At 34.0% G+C, this 23,832-nt stretch overlaps 1 long non-coding RNA gene across 1 annotated transcript in view; it reads right to left on the bottom strand.

The window, feature by feature from the left end:
- Positions 1 to 23,832, bottom strand: part of LOC149568827 (uncharacterized) — a 186,128-nt gene that overhangs the window by 74,087 nt on the left and 88,209 nt on the right. Inside the window, exon 3 of the long non-coding RNA XR_016362657.1 lies at positions 16,477 to 16,632. This is a non-coding gene — a long non-coding RNA (uncharacterized LOC149568827). The remainder of the gene's footprint in view (positions 1 to 16,476; positions 16,633 to 23,832) is intronic.

Genomic DNA, 23,832 nt, shown 5'->3' with positions numbered 1-23,832 from the left:
ATCTACAATTTAGTTGATATTGTTTGGTCTATACAATCATTTTATTTTTCAAAAGGCCTTGTGGAGGCAAGAAAGAGACCAAATACATAAGGTAATATTTTATAGAGATGAGGAAATTGAATCATTGAAGAAACAACTTGAAAATAGAAACAATAGATGAGTAAAGCTTTAAAGCTAGTTCATTAGGTAATGACTTGCAGACCATCCCCAAGGGTGTATGTTATTTGTTTGAAGGAACAATTTCTATTATTTCAATTGATGATGACAATGAGAGATATTGATTGTGAATTTAAAAATGCTCAACATTTTTATAATGTGTATTAGACCTTGATTTCATGGCAAAAGAATTTGTTATGTGAGCTCTATTTGCATAATTTCATAATTCCACATGAGACAGAGTGGAATCCTCTGATTTACATAGGGGATGTTCACCTAAGAGCTCTAATATCATAAATGCACAATGAAACAAATTATGATAGGCAGTTGGATGCTTATAGAGATCTTGAAAAGTCTGAAACATTACCACTCTGGGCTAAATCCCATATACCTTATGTCTTATGAGAGATTGGTTCAGATTAACTTGTGGGAGACCAAAACCAAAAATTATAGAGAAAGTGTTTGAAGAAAGGAAAATTTTTTACAGAGAATACCAAATACGTCCAAATTTTACACAACAAAGAGAAATTGCAAGGCTTAGAAATCGATGGAGTCGACTACCAAAACCTTTCAAAAGGGCTAAACCACACAACCCTATCAATTTTGAGGTAGCAATTAATAGAGTGGCTAAATATATGCAATTGGGAAGACAAATCAAAAAAGAGCTATGGATGCCACTAACTTTTCAGCCTCCTACCCTTCTCTAGCCTATGTATGAAAATAATGCTACCAAATTAAACCGATTGCTTGAAGAACACTTGGGTGAGCATTGGAGACGAACCAGAGGATATTTCTACACCTTTAGAAGTGGGAAACAAAGGAAGACTACAGTAGGAGATTTCAGAGCCATGGAAAAGAAGTACAATGCTTGAGGAGAAGCATTTGCATAGTGGGGGGCAGTTGATGAGGCATATTAATGTCTCAAGTTTGACATAGTTTTTATATAGTTTGAACTTGCTCTTTGAGCCTTGTGAAAAACATTTCCAACATATTTGTTTTAAATATCTTGTGAACTTATGCCAGGTATGACTGGAACCTATTAAACTTATGGATAGTGGATATGACATACCTTGCTTAATAGTATACATAACGTGTAGTATTTCATACAAATATTTTAAGCTATGTTCTAATATTTGAGTAAGAGTAGGAATGTTGTTGTGCATATGTTCTGAATGTTTCTAATTTTCAAAAAATGGAGAGAAGTGGTGCAAAGAGTGGTGATTACCATATTAAACGAGGAAGTAATGAAGACCATTCATGGAAAAAGAAGCACAAATCAGTTTCGAATGATAAGCCATGTCTACAAGGAGAGAAATTGTTTTAGAAAAATCAGGAAGACCTTACTTGCTATATTTCCTGCGAGCTATTATTCTGTTGCTTAATCAATGTTCTATGTCATGGTTGGCTTTTCACCTTCTTTTCTAGTGAGTTCATAGCTTTTATATTATGTTTGTAATAAATATCCAATCCACTATATAATGAAGGGGGGATCATCTTAAAGGAGAAAAACTTAATGAAACATTACTAGTTTGAGATTCGAAAGTTGTTCTTTTCTATTCTTCATGAATTATTCAGTCATCTAATCAAAGAAGAATTCTAATGAGAGAGTGATTTTGGAATACTTCTTGTGTTCTTAGTTAGTTGAAGCCAACCAAGGGGGGGCACATGGGAGGTGGAATAGATTTAGGTAGAGTAGATTCATTTCTTGTAATCTCCTATTTCAAGATAGATTTACTGTATTGATTCTGCAACATTGTTACTGTGAAAGTTCCTATGGCACTTGTGGAAAACAATCATAGTGGATATTTGGATTGCCAACTAGTTTAGAATTCCTTTTCCAAAGTTTTTACAGTTATCTATTTTTAGTCTAAGTATGTTTACTATTCTATATCAGTAGTATAGATCCCTTTCATGCATTTTACTTTCCTGCAGCACAGGTGTTAGGAATCTTAAAAGAAATTAGTGCACATATTGTGCTGACCCATTTCAAGTCCCACATCCCTGGGTTGACAATTCAAGTGTATCTCATGATGGAATAGATAATTTTCAAAATAGACATAGTATCCTTGAGAGGAATAACAATGTGATTATCTTTATCTATTATAGAACCCTATAATGATTTAATAGTTTACTTTATGACCATGCACAAATTCATCATATAGGTTTTTGTAATTTTAACTTGAGGACTTGATTGTGTAGAGTTTTTTAATCATCAGGATGCAAAAGAGCAAAAATAACATAAGATGATAGATTGTAGATCTAGAAAACCATAAAAAAGAAAGAAGGGAGGAAGGGTACGAGGAGAGAGATGGTAGGTACAACAATGAGATGACACAACCCCAACTAGATAAAAAATAAAGAAAATGAAAAAGAACACTCTTAAAATGCAAGAAGAATTAATTAGTTTTAATTAATTAGTATGTATTTACTTATATTAGTAAAAATAATTACTTTATCTATATGTGTGTGTGTGTGTGTGTGTGTGTGTGTTCATACATACACACAGACTTATACATATAGAAATCTATTACATATATGTACACACACACATGCACACGCATGCACACACACATAAATAATTCAATAAAAAATAAGACGAAGAGAGTAAATGTCAAAAAAAAAGAATGAAAACAAACAAGACAAGAAATAACACTAATAAATACTAGACAAAATCTTTAAAATGGAAAATTCAAAAATAAAAGACAACCAATAAAAATCACTAAGAACAAGGAATAAGATGAAAATGTGAAAAGAGATAGAAATAGGTATAACAAAATGAAGAACAAATATGAGAATATATATGTATGTATGTATGCATTCATGTATGTATGTATGATTATTGATATACACACACATATAAATATATACATATATGTATGTATATTATATGTGTGTGTGTGTATTTACAAACATATACACTAAAATATTTATAAAATTTGTGAACGTTAACAAGATTATAAGAGGAACACACAAAAGGGGGGATGCGAGATATCCTAAGTGACCAAGATAAGGGGAGGGAGGGGGGTACATGAATAGAGGAAGGGACACATGACAAGGGGAAAAAAGATAGATTTGACAAGAGAAAGATGGAGAGTCAAGGTGGTGGGGTTGTTGTGAAGGGAAGATAACAGATGCCAAGAAGTGCTTAAGCTCCAACCCTCATCTCGATTGAGGTTAGAGGGGTTTTTGTTGATTTCAATGGCCTCCTTGAGATTCCTTTTAAAGTAGTTATCCTCCTTATACATAATTTGATTATCCTCTAAGAAAATATGATGCTTGGTAGAAGAAGAATGCTCAAAAAGTGTTGACTTGAGGAACCACTCATGCTTGATGTCAACAACATGTTCCTTCATTCCAGTGTTAAAGGATCAACTAGTTTCACCAATGTAAGGGGTTCCACATGAGCACATAACTTTATATACCCTAGATTCTAAAAATGCATCCATGAGGTCTTTGATGGTGGGACACAATGCCTTAAAGTGGACATGGGCTTGAAAGCCACTCGAATGTCTTTTTTTATTTAAACATTTTAAGATCTTATGGGATATACCTACTACAAAGGGGATGCAAATGAACGAGGAAGCCTTGGGATAGAAGGCACATAACTGGATGAAGAAAGATAAAAATATTTGGCCAAGTGAAAGGCTTTAATGATATACATATATATACACATATATGCAGATATGTGTGTATATGTAAACACACGCACACGCACATGCACATGCACACATATGCGCATGCACACACGCGCATGCACGCGTGCACACACACACACACACTCTCATTCTCATATTTGTTCTTCATTTTTTATGCTTGTTTCTATCTCTTTTCACATTTTCATCTTATTCCTTGTTCTTAGTTAATATTATTGGTTGTCTTTTATTTTTGAGTTTCAATTTTCAAGGTTTTGTCCATTAGTTATTAGTGTGCTTTCTTACCTTGTTTGTTTTTACCTTTTTCTGACATATACTCTCTTTGTCTTGTTTTGTATTTAATTTTTCACACACACACACACTCTTATACTATCTAATTAATTAGTTCTTCTTTCATTTTAAGAGTGTTCTTTTTCATTTTCTTTATTTTTATCTAGTCAAGGTCTTGTCATGTCATTGTTGTACCCACCTTCTCTCTCCTCGTACCCTCCCTCTCCCTTATTTTTTATGGTTTTCTAGATCCACAATCTATTATCTTATGTTCTTTTTGCTCTCTTGCATTCTTATGATGGATCATGTAGTATGATTTGAAACGTTGATGATAAAAACTCTACATAATCAAATCCAAAAGTTAAAATTACATTAGCATGGATTGTTGAAATCTAATAGATTTGATTGATATATTTTTTTATAAAATAAAAGGGGGGGCCCATATTGTTATGGGTTGGTATATTTAGAACCATCCACCAATGATCCTTGAAGTGCTCACATATTACATCATTTGTGCACCATTTGATAGACAACTTAGGCTTTAGTATCCACTTTTAATCTAGTTTTTGGATTCACAAAAAGGGAACAAATAACATCTTTGGTATATTAAGGGCTTTCTCCCCATCATAAACCAACCCATTATCATACTCGACATGCATGAACTTATGCCAATGAAGTGTAGCATTATTTTGCATTGTACATAAGCAACTCCATATTTCAAAAATGGAGTTCAATATGGCCAACATGGGGCGTAATGTAGGGATAGTGTCATATGTGTTTCAAAATCCCCTCAATTTGTTCAAATTGTCACCTATGAGTTCCTCTAAATGTTGAGGTTTTTCAATGAGATTGTGGGTTTTCAGTGGAATTTATTTGAGGGGGTGGGTTTTGAGGCTTGTTAATTTGCGAGGGAGTGTTTTTTGGTTGATTTGAGTCATCCATGCCTGATTACATGAGAAATACATATATAATTACAATAAATTTAAAACAAAATTTAAAAAATCAATTAAAAAAAACCTTGTTTTAACCAAAAACAAATTCATTAAGAAACTTCAATAAACAATTAAAAAAAGCATATCATAGATGATTGGGCAAAATTGGAGGAAAACTCGATCATATACCCAAAATATATCATATATCCAAACAGAAATACCCTTTTTCTTTTATTGTCATCGTTCACTAAATGGGGAACACCATTTTTTATTTTTTATTTTTGTATACATGTATCATGTATGTGATAAGTATCAGATACCCAATAGAGTTATATATTTTATATTAAGATATATTTAATATAATATTAATTTATATACATATGTTACAAGATTAATATAAACTAATTATATAATATTATAATAAATTAATATTATAGAATATTGTAAAGTCATGGTGTTGATAACTCATTTTTCTTGTTTGGACATTCAACATCTACTAGATACATGATATTATTGGGTATACAATACTATGAGATACCTAATATGGTTAGTGCTTTGTTTTTAGCTTTGACTAGGTGTATAGACACGTAGAGCTACTAAAAAGTCAACATGCTTTTTTGTGGGTTTTTGGACAAGTGAAAATGAGATTTTTTACATTGCCACTTTTTGGCATACCATGATTCTATGCATACTCATAATGGATATCTATGTTGTTACCGACCTACTAACTCTTATATATGCATTTCTATTGACGATGGTTATGTTTTAAATTTCTATTTAATGTGTCCATATTGTGAGAGACAAATTCATAGTTACTTATTTATGAGATATACACAATGTACTAATCCCTGGAATTTCCTATTATGATTATATACATGTATGCACATTCTTAGCTTTGTAATGCAAGCTTTTAGGTACCAAGCACCGTCTCTCTTAAATTTAATTAATTATTCGATCAATTTATCATATATTAACTTATTTAAAATTTTATGATTAATTTTTTCTTAAAATTTAATTAATTATTATAGCATAATCACAAAGATATTATCATTTGTGTGTGTAGAGGTAGAGATTAAAGTAACATTTTATTTGATCATGCACCTAAATATAGATATTATAATTAAATATCAAACACATTAAATATTTGACATCAAGTATTTTACTTAACCATATGATTACAACTATGTACATACATATATTTGTGTGAGTGTGTTTATACACATATTCATACATACTGTAGTGCACCAATATTACAGTCAAAGGAACCAACAAATATAAATATATTTTATTTTCTTTTGCAATGAAAGCATTTTTATTTTTTTTATTTTTTTATTTATTTATTTTCTTTTATCTACAATATTGATGTACACTACTACAATACATTTAACTAACTAACTTCACTAACCACTTTAGTTCCTTCCAACTAGAACATTATTTGAAATTCTAACAGAATGTCTTTATAACCAAATGTAACAATTTCAAATGGAGACACATTTTCTCTTAGAATCATTTTAGAAACAAAAACATAACAACTTTACTCATTTCTATATACTATAGAATAGTGTATGATATATAAATTTCTTAAATCACTAAATGTAGCAACATATCAACAAGTACAGTCCACTTATACAGTCCACTTATACAATTTCCAGCTTACAAGCTGTCATAAAACACAAGACTGGGGGTTACCCAAGGGTGACTCTCCCTAATACAATAAGAAATTACTTGGAAGTATGTTTTTTTGCTGCAAATGAAAATAAGACAACATCCTTCTTCTCTTCAAGTCTTCAATCCATAGATCACAACCTACAGTACAACACACACAAACAAGCCCATGGTACTCTCCTCCCAACCTTAGGCCTTTTAAAGGCCACCCCCGAGCAGGAAGAACCTTGACTAGGTGGACATACATTACTAACAACCATTTACAACACAATGCTCACATTACAAAACTGTTCACACATTTTATAGTTGACAAATAAAACCACAAAAATTCCCAACCAAGGTAGACCACTTAGGATCACATGTAGATCCATCTCAAGGGGTAAGGGTGGAAAATGAATGTTGGGGAGACTCCACCTACAACTATGCCTTCATTAGGCTATACATTTTATACACATGCCTTCACAAGGCAACCCAATACCACATACATGCCCTCACATGGCATCTTTACAATACTTATAACTCTAGCAAGGTGGCATATGGGGCCCATAACACCCATATGGCATCCCTCTCCTACACTAGGAGAGACTCTCACCCAACACATTCCCTATGCACCCCTTACCCTCACAAGGCTCTCTTTCCCTCCCAAGAGATGAGACTCACCTTGTCACACCCAAAATAGAAAACTGCAACAAGAACACATGAATTCACAACACAAGGTAAATCACAATACACACATACACCAAAACTGAAACATGATCCCTCAACCTTACACAACACAACATTACAACACACCATATTACAACTACATTACAGAAAACTCACATGCATAACACAATAAAAATAATCTACTTAACAACAAACTTTCATAGCAAGGGTACATAAGGTTACCAACCTAGTTTCCAAGCAAATTTGAGCTCCCTCTCTTTTTACCAGCAATCCTCCTCCTAAGCTATCTTCTTTTCCTTGTTTTTCCCTTTTCCAAAATTTACCCCACTTAGATTCTTTTTCCAGATCTATCCAAAAATTCTCCCCCAAGAACTCTCCAACCAACTCTCCTTAAAAAATGTTTTCTTTTGATGCTTAAGTTTCCAAATTCGGCCAACTTGGGAATCCACAATTTTGGGTGCTCTTTTCAATGCCTAGGGAAGCTTATAATACTTAAAAATGCCCCTACCCCCTAGGTATATCATATGGGCTTTAAAATAAGGCCTCAAACTACCCCTAGGGATGGTGTAAACCTTCTAGAAATTCACAAAAAGGTGTGCATTCGACCTAGCATGGAAAGAATCCCTCTTGGACCCATAAATACACCTAGGGAAAAGAAATCCTACCAAACCACTCCTTGGTTCACTCAACCACCTACCATCCCACTAAGCATGCTACAAAAGGAGAACATGTGTCAAGTGACACCACAATACACACAACACACTTGGCAAGCCATCAAGAAAAACAAATTTACTTTTATAGAATCACAATAATACACACAAATTGGTTTTACAAATAAAATACAAGGGTAAAAAGGTTATACCCTCCTTAGGGTTAACCTTGGTTTTTCCAAACACCTAGCAAGGTTCTCCATAAATCCATTGGCTTCTTTCCTGCACACTTATTGCAAATATCAGTAGTCCAAGAATAAGGTGATAAAATGATAATGTAAATATAAATCACATAGATTCTATCATCAATGAATAACATAACTAATATGAAATATGTATTTCCATTCATATCATATTACACACTTCACATTTGTAGCAATTCTCTAATCTAGATAGTAAAACATTATGATCATTTATTCTTACAGAAAATTATGGAATTAATCTACCTTAAGCAATGCATCAAATATAATATAAGTATACAATTCTAATTTATTCAAATGATACATGAATTCTTAATGTTACTCTAAATATGCTAAGACATGATAATCTAGCACCATATGAAGACCACAATTCAAAAATCAAACATTCACTTGAGTATAACATAAGCTTTAATCATGACATATGGATCATCAAGAAGGTAAGTAAGCATATTTGAATAACATCATAAAAACTACTTAGAATATTAGTGTCCTAGTAACATCATAAGGAATCATCATATAGCCTAATGATATAGGTATCAATGTCCCAATAACATAACATGAAATAAAATAGTCTAAGGATCAAAATATCAATGTCCATAGTGGGTAATAATGTGTCATCTAGAGTCTAACTATCAAAGTCCAAAAGAAACAAAATGTCAATAGTGCTATGATGGTCGGGGCGGGACATGACACATACATATGTATACGTATACTAATGCAGGAGCATCTTGGGTGTGAGAGCAATCTTGCATCACCGAAAAATATTTTCTTTTCAGTCTTTTCTATTTTAATAAGGACTAGTAGACATGGTGGTTACTATTTATGGGAACTTGCTATTTTTAGTAAGTTTGTCATGCGAGCTCAATATGTTCTCATTTTCTGCATGAAGGTTTGTTTTGGAATTATAAGCCTACCATAAAAATCTCATTGCTCTAGCTTAAGTATCAGAGAAGTTATTGCAAATTTTCAATGGAGAATTTTGTAGAAAAATCTTCAGGCTCACTGTTGGAGGCCTTAGAGTGCCCAAATGAGGTCCAAAAACTCAACAAAAAGGCGCTTGCACCATTTTGACGTGTAGATCAGAAGATGGCATTTTCGAAAAGTAGTTATAATAGCCAATCAAAGCAACGGTCTGAGAGTTATGGCCTTATGAAGTTGGGTTGCTGAAATTTCTAAAATAAATTGTCAAAAATGTATTTAGCTGAATCTACATGTATTGTTAGGGTCTGTCAACCCTACGTATTAAGTTTGAGCATCTAGAACCTTCCCGGGCGACATAAAATTGCCTATTTAAGATAGGCTAGAACATTGTCTATGACAACTTTGGGTTGTATTTTGCAGCTTAGTCTTACAGATTATTGTAGTCACTCATGTGGGCTAGCATATTATACTTATGAATTCTATAATTTTGCATTTGCAACACAAATAAGAAGTCCATATTTTGCTCTTACATTTGTTGTTGTTTCTTTGTTTCTGTTATGTGTTTATGGTATTAAGGGGAGCACCCTTCATCAAGTGGTATCACAACTAGAGTTCTTGAGTCTATGGATGGATCACCAACTGTAAGGCAGTTCGCACCAGGACTATAGTTTGGGCTGAGCATGTAGACAAATCACCAATTGACAGGTAGTTTGCACTAGGGTTTCAATGGAAGTACGAAAGTGTCTCCACGAGAAGAGTGTGGGAGAAGAGTTGTAGGTGTTACATCTGAGGGTTTTAGAGCCCTCCAAAGACAAATGCAAGCATTAGAAGAAAAAATACACAAAGGAATAAATCTTCCTATAAGAGATGAAAGCGAGGATGAGGACAAAGTAGAAGAAAATGTTGAAGCAGAGGCAGTTCTTAACCCAAAGGAAGAGAGGATTTTTGGGGCCATCTCTAAGATTCAAAAAAAGACTTAAGTTTGAGGTTCCTATATTTTTGGAATATCTTAACCCAGAGGAGTTTAGCGATTGGATCAATGAACTGGAGGATTACTTTGAGTATGAAGATATTAAGGTTCCTGATAGGGTCAAGTTTGTGAAGGCAAAACTGAAGGGACATGCGAAGATCTAGTGGCAGGAGGTTCAGCTGAAGCGAAATAGAAAGGGAAAGGAAAAAATCGCCAGATGGGAACGAATGATAGCTAAACTCTAGCGATAATTCATTCCCATGGATTATGAGCTTGATCTATTGAAGAAAATGCAAGGGTTGAAGCAAGTAGGAAAATCTATTCAAGAGTATACCAAGGAGTTCTACCAAGTTCTCATTAGAACTGGCCATGTAGAAGCTGATAAGGAGAAAGTGGCCCATTATCTTAATGGGTTAAGGCTAAGTATTCAGGATGAGCTGAGTCTAGTTTGAATGAATAGTATTGAGGAGGCATACCAGTTTTGCCTAAGAGTTGAGGAGAAATTGGGCAAGAAGTTTGACAACAAGAATAGTGGAAGAGGTCATGGTGGAAGATCTGGCGGATGATCTTATGATGGTCATAATGATGATAAAAAAAATAAGGATGTGGCTGGAAGTAGTAGTCAAAACCAGAGGCGAAACAATTCCAAACATTTCCATGATCAAAACAATAGAGATTAGAGAGGAAGACGCAGAGGACAAGGATCTGGAAGAGGAGGCTTCCATGGGAAATGTTTTCACTGTGGAGAAGAAAGGCATAGAGTATTTGAATGTTCCTAGCGCCAAGGAAGGACATATCCAAGAACAAACATCAATACCAGAGTTGCACATGTTGACGAAGATGTCAGATCCTCACATTCTAAAGATGTTGAAAGAGGAGAAGTCCTAGTTAATAGAAGAGTCATATTGAGTGGTGAGAATGAACCTGATCAAAGAAGGAGCTTGTTTCAAACAAGGTACAGATGTGAAGATAAGTGTTGTGATGTGATAATTAATGGTGGAAGTACTGACAATTTGGTGTTAGAAATGATGGTCACAAAGTTGAAACTAAAGAGACATAAACACCTGCGTCCATACCATATTGCTTGGATGCAAGATGATAACAAGGTCATGGCCATGAGTAGTAATTAGTGAAGTTCCAGATTGGAAGCTACCAGGATGAGGTACTATGTGATATCTTACCTATGGACATATGTCATATGTTGTTGGGTAGGTCGGGGCAGTTTGACAGGCATGTTGTACATGATGGGTGAGCAAATACCTACACTTTGACCAAGGATGGAGTGAAGCATAAGTTGAAGTCATTGAAGGAGAAAGAAGAAAAGGTATGTAGTGTTGCTAGAATATGTTTTGTTGATGGAAAAGAGTTTCTCGAAGGTATGAAATGTGAGCATATGTGTTTTACTATAATTCCAAAACATAGTAAAGAAGTAGAGGAGGGACTTGCAGAAGTTGTAGATATGTTGGGAGAGTTTTTTGATATTGTATTAGATAATGTCCTTGATGGATTGCCCCCAATGAGGAATATTAGTCATTAGATGGATTTGATTCTAGGAGCCATTTTTTCTAAACAAGGAAACACTTAGAATGATACTAACAGAAAGTGAAGAGTTGAACATACAAGTTCATGACTTGTTGCAGAAGGGGTTGATTCGAGAGAGTTTGAGTCCATGTGTTGTAAAAGAAGTATTAGCACCATAGAAGAATGGACAATGGAGGATGTACATAGATTCTCACGCTATCAATAAGATCACAATCAAGTACAAATTTTCATTGCCAAGGATGGATGATATTATGGATTATTTGAGTGGAGCTGAGTATTTTACAAAGATAGATCTAAAGAGTGGGTACCATCAAGTTCATATTAGAGAAGGTGATGAGTGGAAGACTGCTTTCAAGACCAAAAAAAGATTGTACAAGTGGTTAGTCATTCCTTTTGGGCTAACCAATGCACCGAGCAGTTTCATGAGGCTCATGAATGAGGTATTGAAGGAGTTTCTGGGTAAGTTTATCATTGTTTACCTAGATGATATTTTGATCTTTAGTAAGACATTGAAAGAGCATTTGATCCATATTCGCAAGGTGTTTGATAAGTTGAGGGAAGAAAAGTTGCTGATAAACTTGAAGAAGTGCAGTTTTGTAAAGAAGGAATTGGTGTACTTGAGATTTGCAGTCTCAGCAGAAGGTTTGAAAATGGGCCCAAAGATAGCGAAGGCTATCCTTGAATGGCCTACTCCAAGAAGTGTGACAAAGGTAAGATCTTTTTATGGACTAGCTATTTTTTTACAGAAAGTTCATAAGATGTTTTAGCATTATTTGTGGACCCTTGACCGAAACAATGAGAGGGGATAGGAAAGAGTTTGAGTGGACTGTAGGAGCAGATAAGAGTTTTAATCTATTGAAATAGAAAGTTACTGAGCAACCTGTTTTAGCACTTCTTGATTTTAACAAGGTGTTTCAAGAAGACTATGATGCTAATGATACTGCAATAGGAGTTGTTATCAGCCAAGAAGGTAGACCTGTTGCTCATTTTAGTGAGAAATTGAATGATGCCAAAAGAAAATTTTATGTTTATGCTCATGAATTTTATGATATAGTTCAAGCATTGAAGAAGTGGAGACACTATCTTCTTCCTAAGGAGTTTGTTTTGTATATTGATCATCAAGCTTTGCAATATTTAAATAGTAAAGCAAAATTGAACCAAAGGCATTTGGAGTGGGTTGAGTTTTTGTAGAGTTATACATTTGTTTTGAAACACAGGAGTGAGAAGTCTAACAAAGTTGCAGATGCTCTTAGTAGAAGATAACTTTTGTTGACAAAAATGCAGATAGAGGTGGTTGGGTTCAAGGAACTTAGTACTTTGTATCCAGATGCTCCTGATTTTGGTGAAGCGTGGAAGGCTTGTACATAACCTGTTACACTTGATATGACAAAGTGGTTGGATTTCATGATTCAGGATAGTATGTTGTTCAAAGGAAGCCAGTTGTGCATTCCTAAAAGTTCAATGAAAGAGAATCTCATCAAGAAGAAGCATAGTGGAGGATTGGCTGGACATTTTGACAGAGAAAAAAACCATAGCTTTGGTTGCTGAGAATTATTACTGACCACAATTGCAACAAGATGTGAAGAAGTTTGTATAGAGTTGTAGAGTATGTTAGATGACGAAAGGAGTAAAGTAGAATACAGGGTTGTATCAGCCATTACCTATACTAGAGAAGCCATGGGAGGATGTTAGCATGGATTTTTTTCTTAAATTAACAAGGACACAATGAGGAAATGATTCTTTTTTTTGGTGGTTGATAGGTTTTCAAAGATGGCACATTTTATTCCTTGCAAGAAGACTAGTGATGTTGTTCATGTAGCAGAATTATTTTTTAGATAAGTGGTGAGACTACATGGTCTACCAAAGAGTATAATTTCATATCGAGATACCAATATTGTTGGGTATTTCTGGTGTACATTGTGGAAGAAGTTGAAGACAGACTTGAAGTTCAGTTCATCGCATCATCCACAGATTGATGGACAGACAAAAGTTGTGAATCACAATTTGGGAAATTTACTAAGATGTTTGGTTGGAGACAAGCCAAAAGGATAAGATATAATTTTACCATAGGCAAAATTTACATATAATAATTTTGTTAATAGGAGTATTAGTAAATCATCATTCTAGATTGTATATGGGAGTAGTCCCATAAATGCTTCTGAAAAATAGAGATAAGTAGTATTGAAGTGGAAGAATTTGTTGAACATTTGAAGAACATCCATGAGGAGGTGAGGAAGCACATCATAAAGATGAATACACAGTATAAGGCTAAGGTAGATGTGAAAAGGAGGTATAAGGAATTTCAGATTAGAGATGAAGTCATGGTTCATTTGAGGAAAGAGCATTTTCCAGTGGGTACATATAATACGTTGAAGATGAAGAAGTTTGGACCGTGCAAGATAGTGAAAAGGCATGATTTTGAAAATGCTTATGAAGTGGAGTTGCCTACGGAATATTTCACCAGTATTTAACATTTCAGATTTGATAGAATATTAATGTGATAATGAAAAATTAAAAACTGAAGAAGATTAATCGTGATAATGAAAAATGGAAAACTAATGAAGATGTGTTGAATCTCTTTATTACAGTTATGAAAAATCAATGCCACATAATGATACAAAATGACATTTAGGAGGTGACTCGAATAAAAAAAATGAAATCTACTATTGTAGTTTAAAAGACATTAATTTTTTAACATTAGTGATCGTTGTTTCGTGATTGCCCATGTGTGCACGATGGGATGAGCCAGACTATTCATTTTATTAATAAATTATTGATGGTTTTATTATAATCTGTACTACCAATTGACCAAGTTGCCAACTCATCGATACATTCACATTAATGTCAATTTTTTTTTAACTCTTAAACGTTTACAATGAAAGATGATGCCATCGAAGAAAGCCTCTCAACTTATATATAAATATATATATTCACATATTCACATTAAAGATAATATAAAATGAAATAACATTAAATCATTTTGTAGTTAGGCTAATTAGCCTATTAAATTTATTCTTTGCAATTTATGTAAGTTAAACGTCATGTTATAATCTATAGAGTTCAATTGCAGGAATAATTTAATTAGCCTGTTAAATTTATTCTTTGAAATCTATGTAAATTGAATGTCATGTTATAATCTATAGACTTCATTTGGGAGTATAATTTTTTAGCCGATGGGCTATTTGTGAGAACTTTATTCCCAGAAATTGAAAATTTGACGAAAAAATTGTCACTTTGCTAGAAAAGTTGTCAGTTTGGCCAAAAAATTGTAAATTCTTCCCGTTAATTATTTACCAATCAATTTTTGTCTCACTACACTTTTAACTCTTGTTTTGATATTTATTAGTTGTTATCTCCACTTTTAACTATTGTTTTTCTTTTTCTATTTATTAAAAAACAAAAATTACTTGTGATCTCCACATTAGCTCATAGTGTGATCTCTATTTATTTAACTTTTGATTTTTAAAATTGATTTATATTTTAGTTTTTAATTTTTAATTTTAATTTTTAATATTAGTTTATTTTTTTCTTTCAATATTATTTTTTAGTTTCTATAATTTATTTAGTCAATAGAATATTTGTTAGAGACATTGCTATTTTTCATATTATTTTTTTTGTATTTCTCTTATTATTTTTTCATAATAGATTTTTTGATGGTTTTTTTCTTAATTTTTTTTTTTTCATATTTGATGAATTGAATTTAAATAAATAATATTTATTAATCTATTTAAAATATTTTAGTAAATATTATGATATTTAAATTAAAAATAAATAGATTAATAAATATTATTTATTTAAATTCAATTCATTGATAATCTAATTTGTTCACATAAGATTATATTTTAAATCTCTACTTTTAACTATTGTTTTTCTTTTCATATTTAATTAAAAAACAATTACCCATGATCTCCACATTAGCTCATGTTGTGATCTCTATTTATTTAAGTTTTAATTTTTTAAATTGATTTAGGTTTTAGTTTTTAAATTATTTAAATTAATTTTTTTATATTAGTTATTTTTTAGCTTCTATAATTTATTTAGTCCATAGAATATTTGTTAGAGACATTATTTTTTCATATTATTTTTTTTGTATTTCTTTTATTAAATTTTCATAATAGATTTTTTGATGGAGTTTTTTTTAATTATTTTGTTTTCATATTTGATAAATTGAATTTAAATAAACAAGGGCTTTGGAGGAGCAGAAGTCCTTGCCTTCTACTTGTCTGATGGCAATGAAGGTATTTTCGAGTATGTGCTGAACCATAAGAATTGTTAATTTTGTTGTAATAAGAAGCAATTAATGTTGTGCCTATATTTTAAATTTTTTTTTTCGACATTGTAAAAAATCATTTGAAACATTAACCCAAAACAAAAAATACAACATGTAGGACATTTGAGAGGGAAAGAAGAATCTACATGAATTTTGGTTCTCATGAGGAATCCTCTAGTATTGTGGTTTTAAAAACTTTTAAGGGTCACATTGTTGTTAGGGCCTAATTGATGGTGTTTTTACATAGATTTTTCATGGGTTCTAGGGATACACATACTATTTTTGTACAAAGTTTCTGTCAAGTGTGAAGAAGGGTGGGTTTTAAACAATGATAATGGATGAGGAAAGTGCAAAATCCTCTTATATGTAGATGCATTCCATACAGGAAAGGCTGTGCAAAAAAACCTTACCTGCAGAAACTACGGTTCTAACTTTTGTACAGGATACTAAAAATGATATATTTAGAAGCCTCCAAATATTCAAAAGGGAGAGAAAATATATTTAAAAGCAGAATATCTTACCTTCAAATCATTGACTTTTACCCTGTCTTAAAGTGCTCTGCACAATTAAATTACCAGACCTCCATCTACCCACCGACTCTTGCCAAGAAAATGTTCATTGCAAATGCTATCCGTCTTCATGTGCATTTATTACATTGCTATCTCTTCCTTGTCTGGCTGCCAAGCATTAAATTTGCCTTAGCTGCTTTCAATGAGATTTATTATTATTATTTGATTTTTAGTTTCATTGACAAATGGAAAACCCCCCATAAAATTCGTCTCAACCAATCAAAAAAATCAAAATAAGCTAAGATTAATAATTATTAAATGATAGAGCACTGAACCTTAGTTTTTGTCTATTAGTTTAAGTCTAAAAATTGGGAACCCAAAACAAAATGCACCACCACTTCCCTCTGAAAACAGTTATTCAAATTTGAAACAAAAAGAAGAAGAAAAATGAGGGAAAAACATGTTCTAACATTATCAGTAATGAACTACGGTGACATTGTAATGAACGGTTGTATTGCCAGATTTTCTATTAACTGAGTGAGTTTGGGCAGGGGCGTACCCTCCAACCAGCATGAATTTCCCACTTGCTCCCACAATTGACATCTCTCCAACCTTGGGAAAGACATCTGTCTAATGTTAGGGGTTATTCCAATGAACACATTGCCACATTTACACAGTTTTTTCATAAATTAATTGCCACGTTTACAGTGATTTTTAGAATTGATTGCCACGTTACAATGATTTCGACAACTGATTGCCATGCTTTGAAATCAACATAGGAGATTTATCTTGCGGATGATCTCTTCCATTGTGGGTGTCTACTTCCTCTCGCTCAATCCAATTCAAAGTTTTTTTTTACAGTAAACCAAATTCCTACTGAGACAAATGTCTTCTTTTGAGTCAAAATCTTTGCGATTGCAAAACAGATTCATTGGTCTCGCAATCGTATTCATCCCCTGTTATGTAATCTAAAATTGACTTCTATTGGTTTACTATGTGGGGATTTGATGAATAACTTTTAACTCTATATAGTCAGTCATTGAGACTTATTTTTTGCTTTCCCATTTTGTGAGAAATCTGTTGTTTTGTAATTTGGTTTGTAGTTGAATTATGAAAATGTAATGGGAAATGTAGAGATCTAAGCTGACCTTTTCAAAATTTTGTCGAAGTTGTAATTTGTTTTGTGATGGCCTAGAATAATTAGATTAGATTGGCAAGTTAGTCGATTATGGGTTTTATAGATTGTACAGGGCATTAGAGGAGCATTCTCATAGCTACAGAGGTGGTTAAATCCATAGTCTTCCATAAAGATGATGGAGACCACTTTAATGATGAGGGACCTTCTAATGAGGAGTTGACTGATGAACTACAAGGCTAGGAGTCACTCGGTTCCAGAATCATTTAGGAAGAGGAAGAATAAATCATTTGGTGCGCCTTCCAGATTTCTTGTGTCGATGGTGATTGTTAATTTTTTATTATTATTCTATTTTTCAAACCCCTTAACCCCAACAAAAATACCCCTCACCAATCACAAAATTGGAACTTTCATTAAAAAAATATTTTTAAAAATAATTGTACTACGAACCTTAGGCTTTGAGTTTTATTTAGATGCCAAAATTAATTGCAATCGGACATTTAAGGATACTAATAATATTTATTAATCTATTTAAATTTTTTTAACACATATTATGTTATTTAAATTGAAAATTATTAATAATCTAATTTGTTTAGATAATATTATATTTTAAAAAACAATGTAATTTTATTATCGATCATCTGTCGGCAATGTCGGCAAGGACAAAAGCTAGTTTTAATTACTGTTTTGTTCTTTTTCTTCTGTTTCCTTTTCTTTTTCGAAATTTTGACTTCATACGGGAGGAGAGCGCGCGCTAACGACCCTGAAACCACGGAGAAAATGGCTAGGCCACCGTTTAAAAAAGCTCCAGTTTGAAAATGACTGTTACTCTCAATATTACCGTTTAGAAAGCATGAGTTTAGCTGTTGTTTGCTTTTTCATTGAAGTTGAATTTAGACTTGAGGGGATTAATTTATCTGTTTGTTGCAGGGTTTAGTGATTGGATATGGTAGAGGGAAACTGGAGAAAGGTCAGGTATGCTGATTGTTATCAATCCATTTATCCAGATAATTTCTATGAAAAATGTGGCAGCAATTTCGCAACTCTCGGATTCCACCATCTTTTTTCAAAAGAGCTCAAGCAGATTTTTGGAAGCCTCCGTAAATATAAGTCCATTAGCTCGTTTTCCTTAGGTGGTGCAATTGTTCCACTTGTGGTATGGCTGGTTCATAAAGTATGCCAAGACAAAATACGGATCAGATTGATTAATATGCCAGCACTAATTAGTAAACAGGACTGGTGCCCCCTGCAAAAAGCAATTAATTACACCAACGGAATACTAACGGGATTCATTTTAGCTTTGTTACCTATACATGCAACAAAGATTGGTACCAAAGGCATAATTATGTGCTTTCAGCTGGGTGGGATGCAGGATTTGCATTCATGGTAGTGCTACTATATTTGTGCTTGGGATTGGACCGGTTTTTCTTTGATGCCTCTGTAAATTGGGATCAATAGTACCCAGGGAGGTTTTTTGAAATCTTGGTAAACATGGGTTCATTAAGTGTTTTTCTTGGGTGGTGCAGTTGCTCTATTTGTGGTACGGTTGTTTCATAAAGCACACCTAGAAAAGAAATGGACCAGATTGATTAAGTGGTTTTTCTTACTAAATCGAGCGATCACGTTCTACTGCGTAGAGACACGCAAGCGGTCCACTCTGCAGGGCATCACAAACGGCCAGAGGTCAGTTTTAGTATAATTTGATTTTGTAAGGTTTATGTGCTTTTGAAATTATGATAATATTTAAATTAAATTCATAGGAACGATGAATGGATGTTCTCAAATCCCAAGCAACAATAGAATAGATGATGCAGATTGTGACTATCTAGTGTACGTTTGGAATTTAATTACAACATGCTTATGCTTTTGTTCGGGTTTTCGAACCTCCTATTGCATTTAACGTAATGCTATTGTGGCATGTGTTTCGTTTAGATAGTAGAAATCGTTATACCATGTCTTGTGAAAAACTTAAGTGACACGCCAAAAACTTATTCAGTGGTCCATATATCAGATCAAAAGACTATTCGATGCCATTTTCAGACCATGGAAGAACTTGCTTCAGATCACAAACATAGTCTAGAAAGGAAAAAGTACTTGAAAATTGCCTCTAGTCGTCTATTTTAAGCATTGACTAGCTTCTTCCTAGCATCTAGGATCATCCTTTGAAGGAAAAGTGACAATTATTTGATATGGTTGCTCCGTCAAAGCTTCCTTTTTTTATGCTGCAAAAGGTCTTTATCTTTACTTGATTGCTGAAGCTTCTCTAAAGAAACGTTGGGGAAGGATGGTCTTGACTTCCCAACTGAAAGGTTGTAGATGTTCCTCAGAAACCAACAGTCGTCTTCCAATCCCTTGGATGCCTGCAACTGTTACCATAGGTGTTTCCAAGTGTTTCTTAACCCTCTCAAGCTACTATAACTGTTTTCCAAGCTTTTAGGCCATGCGAGGATGGTTTAAAAAGTGATTAAATGCCCTAGGAGGGCATGAGAGATCATTGCAGGTTAATACTTTGACACTTGTCCCCATAACTTTTGTCATTTGGCACCATAGATTTAGTCACTTATATAACCGCTCATGAACCTTCTTAAAACTGTTGCTTTGGCATTGGCAGTATCCTTCTAGCTATGAATATTCTGTTCAATCTCTTATCACTGTGATGATGATACTCTCAAAAGTGTGGAGAGTCCTTGTTGTTCTGAAGATTTGTCTAGGACTGTTATTGCATTTGTTACATGACTCCATTTCTTCATGAGACACATCCTCTCCTTTAGAATTCTTTAAGGACAATCTTATAGTTGCTCTTCTTTGAATGACAATTCTATTCTTTTTGGTGAAAGTGGCAAGCCACTAATATTTTATTAATACAAATAAACTGGTTCAAAGGTTCATGGAGGAAAGAACCAGAAAGAAAACCTCCAATTGTCACTGATTATAAAAAATGGAAAAATGTATATAGATACATGAAGGATCAAGTGCTACCAAATTACAAAATACAGGAATGCCCAACAACAACACCCATTAAATAGGAGCAAATAGAAACAACAATAACCCTCTTCAACAGACCACATGCTGAAGTGCCACCGATAGTCCCTGTCTTGGCACCGATAGTCTCTGTTCTGGCACCGATAGTCCCTGTCCTGGCACCGATGTACAATGTCCTCTTATACTGATAAGGAAGGGTTATCGGAAACAAGTCATCCTATCGGAAGATCAAGCCAAACTTTCCACCTTTCGAGTAATATTATCCAAGTCTTCTCCTTATCAGTAATCAAAACAACTCATTATTGGGCAAAATCCTCAGCGAAAACTCTCGTGCCATACCAAGCATTTGCAATATCCTCCGCTAATACTCTTCTGCCATACCAAAAAGATCAAAGCACCAACATTTGAACCTGCAGAGACCACCTTCTAGAGGCCGGTCCAGTCAAAAACCTTCACGGAGAGACCCCTCAAATGCTTATCAGAGAAAATCCACATCAAATCTCCGATAATTCTTTTCCTTAATTCAAAAATCCATGGAGATTCTTGGAAGATAATTTCCAAAAATTCTGCCCATTAACCGCCACAATGATTCCTCCATGGGTTGAGGCTCGTCATCCTCATTATGCTCATCAATATTTAACTGGATAATTGCCAGTCTAGTCCCTTTTACTTCATCCAAAAGTCAAAACTGTGAAGTTTGAAACTCCAAATGGTGCACATGTTTAAGGAGGACTGGAATAGCAGACAAAGTAAGATAATACGGTTACAAATATTTGGGGAAATAAAGCAACCCACATTACCTATAACACTGAGGAAATAGTTAACATCTGAAGCCTAATAAGTTTCTTTGTGCTGTTGAACACTGCTATGAATGCTCAATTATCTTTCACGCATCTTGAGGAAAGAAATCAACAACCAATGCATTTCCTTACCAAAGGTCATATTGCCTGATAATTTAAGGCAAGTTTTTTCTACACCTCTCTAGAAATTGCTCTGCCAATAATTTTTTTCAACACCACCACTGACTGGACAATATCCATGATATTAGATAAGAAAATCAATACTAGTTGTGAAGGGAAGATGAAGTGCCACTCTGCTGTTGATAATACCTCATTGCCAATCACCTATTTAATAGCCCACAGACAATGCAGACAAGCCAAATTAAAAGCTCGAGCTAGCTGACAATTTGCAATACAACCTTCAAGAGGTTGTTCCCACTCTTCAATTTCCAATCTAACTTTATAATTCCGAGGGACATAATCCATTCTGACCAATAGAATAAAACCTCTCTTTCCAACCAAGCTTGAGGAACAAGAAACTGCAGATGCAAAGTGATAAAGAAACATGACAGCAAAGGCTCCATATATCCCAAAACCCATCTGATGCCGATAGTACTGAAGGCGTAAATGCACTATCCTTCAAGGCACGTGAGGAAGAATGTTATGTCCCCTCTATAGCTCTGTCTAGCAGTGACATGAAAGTTAGCCTATTATGGGGTCTTGTAGGCTGGTAGTGGTGATCGAGGACTAAGTCAAGGTTTTTAGTGTCTGGATTGAGTATTTTAGGCAGTAGTAGATCAATTGAGAGTAGTTCCTTGATTTTAGGAGGCAGTTCCTTGATTTTAGGAGGAGATTCCTACCTTTTAGGAGGTTGTGACATTTTCCAGAGTTGAGGTTCTATGTGATCACCCCTGATCTCAATTAGAGGAGATTTGGGTGTGTTTCCTATTTTTTAGGAGTATCCCTAGATTTGAGGGTGAGATTGCTAGTTGGCCCAGGTTGTTTGGCATCAGTCATAGGCAGGTGACAAACTCAGTTTCATGTTTTGGAAGTGTTTGGGTTGTTTCTTGGCTACTTGGGAAATAATTTAATATCTTTAAATATTCTTCTAAGTTAGCATTTTAATAATTTAAATAAGGCTAAGTGTTTAGCCATTTTGGAGTAATAAGGAGTTTTTTGGCTCCATTTGGATCGATGTGCTTATGTGTGATAGCTTGTTGGAAAGAGCTTAGGCTCTACTATTTAATTATCACTTGCTGAGACTTATTTGATGCTTGGAGCTATTTGTCATTAATAAAGTAATGATTTCTCTCTATTTGGATGCCTTATTTGGGAAATAATGTTATATTATAAAGTTTAAATGAAATCCACTTTAGGGTTCAATTTTCCTTGGAGAGGGGATATAAGGAGATGGTAACCTAAAAGTGAGTATCTCTCATCATTTTGTCAACCTATTTTGGACACCATTGCTCTGGAAGAGCATTCCTCACCTAGGACGTAAACCCTAGTGTTGAGAGTAGATTTGTTGGAACGTAGCCCTCAACAAGTTCAGATTTGAAGGTTCTTATGCATACAATTTGATCATGGCAGAGGATCAATTTCTAGCATTGTAGTCACACTTTGCAGGCAGTGGATTTATTGGGAAGGCGGCCACTTTGGTTCAGCCTGGCTTTTCCGTATAGCAACTCACAGGAGGAATTCTGGAGTGTTTATTTGCAGCAGACTGGATTTGTTTTATTGCAGCAGCTTGGGCTCTATTATTTGCACTTGTTTGGCTATAGCTGGTTCCCATCTTCAGTTGGCATCAACCTTGTTTGAAGTACATCTGTATTAGTACTTTTCTGAAATAAATCAACCTCTACTGGTACGGTTTTAGAATCATTTCCAGAATAGTATGTATTGCTACATATGATTTCTATTACTTCTATTTTATTAGTTACTGTTATTTATTCATTGTAATACCTATATTCTGAAAAATACAAAAGGAAACAACCTTCTTCTGCAACTTCTGTCTAGCTCTATAAGATCAAAGAAAAATCTATAGGAAAATATAATTTATATAATTAAAGAAATAGTAGCAGCAAAACAAATATCCATTTGGGATATTTCAGTGGTATCAGAGCCTGATCTTGCCAGCCTATGGATTTGATTACAAATCTATGCATCCAAGAGCTGAGATACATAGATTTTATACGCGTAGGAGAGCTCAACTTGAGCAAGGTTTTGGAATTGAACAGGGAAATACTATGGCAGATGAATAGAGAGGAAACAGAAAAAACACCACTGATGAGGATGAAAAATAATTATTGAGGACTCTCATCAATACTCAACCTATAATAGTCCAGACGCTTGAGAGGCTATAGGAAAATTTGGAGCAGATGGAGTTGGATGGGCGAAGAGGCGGGTAGGGATGCAACAGATTTGTGTTAGTTGTTGGAAGTCATAGATCCCATACGTCGGTTGGGAGCTCCC

Source organism: Cupressus sempervirens, chromosome 3 (assembly GCF_028749045.1).
Source record: "Cupressus sempervirens isolate cs-2001-9-10 chromosome 3, ASM2874904v1, whole genome shotgun sequence".
Lineage (NCBI taxonomy): Eukaryota > Viridiplantae > Streptophyta > Pinopsida > Cupressales > Cupressaceae > Cupressus > Cupressus sempervirens.
The sequence above is the reverse complement of the archived record's forward strand: the minus strand, read 5'-3'. Positions and strand labels throughout refer to the sequence as shown.